The sequence below is a fragment of the Dendrobates tinctorius genome, unplaced genomic scaffold (genome assembly GCF_039654945.1).
Source record: "Dendrobates tinctorius isolate UK_male_01 unplaced genomic scaffold, ASM3965494v1 ptg000055l, whole genome shotgun sequence".
Classification (NCBI taxonomy): domain Eukaryota; kingdom Metazoa; phylum Chordata; class Amphibia; order Anura; family Dendrobatidae; genus Dendrobates; species Dendrobates tinctorius.
The window spans coordinates 214,803-220,784 of NW_027361723.1; positions in this window are offsets into that span (position 1 = coordinate 214,803).

Sequence of the window (5,982 nt, forward strand, 5' to 3'; positions counted from 1 at the left end):
TACCTCCACAATGGGGAGGGGGCGTAATTTGGCCTTGCATCGATCTCCCCTCTTGCCAATGCGCTGGCAACTGTCATAGGTCTGGCAGTGCTGACGAACATCATAGGTTACCCCCGGCCAAAAGAAGTTTTGTGTCAGACGATGCCTGGTGCGACTGACGCCGAAGTGCCCGACCAAGGGTATGTCATGAGAGATTCGCAGTAACTCCTGCCTATACTTCTTGGGAACTACCAGCTGTCGTTTTATGGTGGGGCTCGTCCCTGTGTGGTGCTGCTCTGTGATCCGGTAGAGGAGTCCCTGCTTCCATACAAACTGTTCCCCTTCCAGTACTCCACTCCCCTCCTGTGCCTTCCCACAATATCCCTCCAATGAAGGATCCTCAAGTAACAATTCAGCTGGGGTGGCCCAAGAAATGCGTCTGGCTATGGGAATACGTGTAGGGCTGGGATGTCTTACCTGGGCCTCCTCTGAGTGTGGTTCTGCCTCCGCAGCTCGAGCTTGTCTCCGGGTGGTCACAGGATATGTCTCAGACAGAGGTGCAACCGAAAAGGCAGACAACATGGGCCCCAAATCATTTCCCAGCAAGACGTCTGCAGGCAAATCCTCCATCAAGCCGACCTCAACAAGGCCATCCCCGACTCCCCAGTTCAGGTGAATCCTGGCAGTGGGCAGTCGATGTATGGCTCCCCCTGCTACACGGACTGCCACTGTCCGGTCCGTCTTCTCTTGGTCCCGGACGAGATGAGACTTCACAAGGGTCAAAGTTGCCCCGGAATCTCTTAGTCCCTGCATACATTTCCCATTAACCCACAAGATCTGTCGATGCTGTTGTCGATTATCTGCCCGGGCTGCCTGCACGGGGTCTACTTCATGCAGCACTTCCTCCATCATTTCCACCCCCTGGTTAGACGTAGCCCCCAATGCCGGGTCAGCTTCGCCTTGGTAGCAGTGTACAGCGGCCCGGCTTAAGGTAGCTGTTCCCGCCTTTGGCCACTGGGTATGCTGAGTCCGGTTGGGACATTGTCTTTGCAGGTGGCCCAGCTGATGGCAGGTGTGGCATCGTGCCCCAGGGGGACTGTGGTAGGCCGGGTTTTTAGCTGGTCTCCCTACAATCTTCTGTAGTTTGGGGGCCTCCAGGTCTATGGGCGGACACCTAGTGACCATCTTTGATCCGGACAACTGAGGCCTCCTGGCATCATGATGTTCATCGGCCAGACGAGCAGCCTCCTCAAGAGTCGTTGGACGCCTGTCTCGAAGCCATTCCCATTTCTCGGGGGTTAGTCCATTGAAGAATCGTTCTAACAAGAAGAGCTGGAGGACGTCCTCCTTAGTGGTTGCTTGGCTCCCTTGTACCCACTGTAGCAGTGACCGCCGTAATTTCCAGGCCCATTCAGCGTGGGTATCGGTTACTCGTTGTATAAGTCCGCGGAACTTTTGACGGTATGCCTCTGCTGTCAGCGCATACCGGGCCAACATCATTTCTTTGATCCGCTCATAGTCCATACAGTCCTCGTCAGGTACCGTGCGATAGGCATCTGCTGCCCGGCCTGTCAGCTTGCTGGCCAGAATCTGAACCCGTTCCTCCGGCTTCACTTGATGAAGAGCACACTGCCCCTCAAAGTCCTGCATAAAGCCATCAATGTCTTCCTCTGCCTCCCCCAACTGTCGGAAGGCATTATACTGGATATTTTTGTGGCTTACTGTTGAAGGTACCTGGGCGGAGGCCAGAGCTCCCCCTGCTCGCTGACTCTCCATCTTGGCCAGCTCCACTTTGGTCCGCTCTGCCAACTCCATCTTGGCTAGCTCTATCCTGGTCTGCTCGGCCATCTTTTCCTTCAGATCAGTACGCACATCAGCCATTACCTCTCGTATGATCTCTACTGCATGGTTTAGGCCATAGAACGCCAGTCTGATCTTTACCTCCCTCTGGAATTCAGTCTCCTCCACGTTCACGTTGGGGGGCGTTGCACTGTCGTGTTCCATGATGGCTGCTATCAAATCCGCTTTTGTTTTGTTGCTGGCGATTAACCCTCGGGCTTCCACCAGATCTTTTAATGTAGTCTTCTTTAACTTCTGGTAGTTGTTATCCATTCATTCCTTTCCTCCTGTAGATGGGGTATCACATCCCGCTGTCTGCCACCAGTGTAACGAGGTCTACCATGCTGGAGTACCTCTTTCAGTACCACCCCGTGTTTCAGGAGGTCCACTCTGCTTTGGCTTGAGTCTGAATGAAGGACGCTGGCTGGAATTGCTTGGTTACATGGGCGCATATAACAGATCACTGCTTCTCCACGTATTTCCAGTATGATAACACTTTACTCACAGGACACAGAATATATCACACAGATACAGAGGGCGGGTCACTTGAAAAGCGGCAGGCCAGACATACATTACAATAGCCTCAGGTGGCCGGAGCCTGACAATATTTACTGTGGGAATTACAAAGGTGTGGGAGGTCAGAAGAGTCCTGTGGGCTGATGCATTAGGGACATGCATCTCACATGGAACCTATTATACATACATATAACTGCACAACATAGTCTGGGTGCTGGGGGGTTCCGTAACAGTAGGTGATCGCTGGGCGCCTAGGGGGCGCTGGACGGCTGTCAGCTGATTCCTGCAGTACCCGAATAGCCCTGTCCTTAAAATCAGCAAAGTTCAAATCAGGGTTTTGCAGGGTTATAATGTGCAACTGTCCTCTGTGGGTACTGGACAGGAGTCCTTCAATGAAATGCTCCTTTAACAGTTTGTAAGACAAGCCCCCACAGTGCCAAAGACAAGCCCCACACAGTGCTAAAGACAAGCCCCACACAGCACCAAAGACAAGCCCCACACAGCACCAAAAACAAGCCCCACACAGCACCAAAGACAAGCCCCACACAGTGCCAAAGACAAGCCCCACACAGCACCAAAGACAAGCCCCACACAGCACCAAAGACAAGCCCCCCAGAGTGCTAAAGACAAGCCCCCCAGAGTGCCAAAGACAAGCCCCCCCACAGCGCCAAAGACAAGCTCCCCCACAGCGCCAAAGAGAAGCCCCCACACAGCACCAAATACAAGCCCCACACAGCACCAAAGACAAGTCCCCACACAGCGCCAAAGACAAGTCCCCACACAGCACCAAAGACAAGCCCCACACAGCACCAAAGACAAGCCCCCACACAGCGCCAAAGACAAGCCCCACACAGCACCAAAGACAAGCCCCACACAGCACCAAAGACAAGCCCCACACAGCACCAAAGACAAGCCCCACACAGCACCAAAGACAAGCCCCACACAGCACCAAAGACAAGCCCCACACAGCGCCAAAGACAAGCCCCACACAGCGCCAAAGACAAGCCCCACACAGTGCCAAAAGCTGTTTTTTCCTTTGCCGCCTCTGTTAGAGGTACCTGCCAATAACCTTTTGTGAGGTCCAGAGTTGTAAAATACCGTGCCTGCCCAAATCACTCTATCAACTCGTCAACCCGGGGCATGTGGTAGGCGTCAAACTTTGAAATGTCATTAAGTTTTCTAAAATTGTTACAGAATCTTAGAGACCCATCAGGCTTGGGTATTAGGACTATTGGCCTGACCCACTCACTTTGGGACTCTTCTATGACCCCTGACTGTAGCATAGTTTTCACCTCTTCCGAGATGGCTTGTCACCGGGCCTCAGGCACCCGATAAGGCTTTAGTCGGACTTTGGCCTGTGGCTAATGAACTCCCGGACCTCCTGAACCTGTCTAGGAGACAAAGTATCTGCAATTTTGACTGGGGGTTGGGCTTCTCCTGCCTCGCCCCGAGGTAATGGAGCCTTCTCCATCTGAAACGCAGGCAGCGGACTATCCCCATCAAGGTTTTCTCTATCTTTCCATGGTTTAAGCAAATTAACATGGTAAACCTGTTCTGGCTTTCTCCGTCCTGGCTGGTGTACCTTGTAGTCTACTGGCCCCACCTTTTCCATGATCTCGTAGGGTCCCTGCCACCTTGCAAGTAATTTGCTATCTACGGTAGGCACAAGTACCAACTCCCGATTCCCAGGGCTAAAGGTTCTTACCCGAGCCCCCCGGTTATAGACCCGACTCTAACTGTTGTGCTGCCTCCATATGTTCCCGGACTAAAGCCCCCGTTACACTAAACGTTGTCCCAGCGATCCCACCAGGGATCCGACATGATGGGATTGCTGGGACATCGTTAGACAGCCCCAGCGATCAGGACCAGCGACGCTGGATGCTGCTTTCTATGTAAACGTTGGGCATCCAGCACCAGCGCGACTCCTGGATACCCGACGTTTACATTAGAAACCAGCATCCAGCGTCGCTGATCGCTGGTCTCTCGCTGCCACATGCAGCGATGCGTGCTTGGCAGCGGGAGACCAGCGATCGAAAAACGTCCCAGGCCGCTCGAGCACGATCAGCGATAACCGGCAGGGGGGCCGGTCGCTGATCCCCGTCACACACAGCAATCTCACTGGCGAGATCGCTGATGTGTCACAAAATCAGCGATCTCTCTAGCGAGATCACTGTGTATGACAGGAACCTAAGGGTAAGACTGTCTCCATTCTTTCTTGCATTTTTGCAACATGTTCTATCACACTTTTGTGGGGGTAGGTTGATTCTCCCAGGCTTCTTTGGTTATATCGAGTAAGCCCCGTGGATGTCTGCCGTACGATAGTTCAAAGGGCGAGAACCCCGTAGATGCCTGAGGCATCTCCTGCACTGCAAACAACAAATATGGCAATAAGATGCCAGTCCTTCCCATCTTTGGAAACTGCCTTTTTTAACATGCTTTTCAGCGTCTTATTGAACCTTTCTACCAGACCGTCAGTTTGGTGATGATAGACCGATGTGCGCAACTGCTTAACATTTAGCAAACGGCAGAGTTCCTTCATAATTTTTTACATAAAGGGGGTTCCCTGGTTTATTAAAATCTCTTGAGGAATTCCCACCCGCGAAAACATACCCATGAATTCCTTTGCTATAAGCTTAGCTGATGTGTGGCGCAGAGGAATGGCCTCAGGATATCAGGTAGCATAATCTAGAACTACCAGGATGTGTTGGTGTCCCCTTGCTGTCTTATTGAGAGGCCCCACCAGATCCATTGCCACTCTCTCGAAGGGTACCTCTATAATTGGCAAAGGCACCAAAGGACTCCGAAAGAGAGGCTGGGGACTGGTTACCTGGCACACTGGACAGGAATTACAGCACCATTTAACTTCTTCATGGACGCCTAGCCAGTAGAACTGCTGCAGAATTCAGTCTAGGGTTTTCTTTTGGCCCAAATGCCCACCAAGTACAAGCACATGCGCTAAGTCCATTACCAGCCTACGATATGTTTGAGGTACAAGTATCTGTTCTACCAGTTCCCCACATATTTTCTCCACTCGGTACAACAAATCTTGATGGAGCTCAAAGCGTGGCAGCACTGTAGCTGCCCCAGGTTGTTGGGGTTCCCCATTGACAAACAATACATTTTCTCTGGCCCAGGCCAAAGTAAGGTCTCAGAGTTGCGCCGTACCAAAATTGTCACCTGACACATTCAAGTCTGACAACTCGGGTCCCGGCGGCAAGTCTTCCAACTCTCCAGCCAATACTTCTATGGGAGAATTCTTCCCCTCATCCACCGAAGGGAAGGTTACCCCTACCGCCAGCACTTCTTCCTCCGGGCCACCAGGTTCATGCCCTTCTTCTGGAGAATGTAACCTGGTTGCCTCTGGTGCCGGCAGTTGCTCCGTGGGTGAGACAACAGATGGCCACAGCAGAGAAAATAAAGGAAAGTCTCTTCCAATTATTACCTCATAATGCAAATTAGTCACAACACCCACCTCGTGGCACCGCCTCCCCGATGGCGCGCTGATCACCACAAGTGCGGTGGGATAGTCTTTTAAGTCCCCATGTATACACAACACCCCAATTTTCCGACCCGTATACTTGCTGGTTTGTATCCAGCTGGCTCGTACCAGGGTTACAAGACTCCCTGAGTCCAATAGGGCCACAGCCA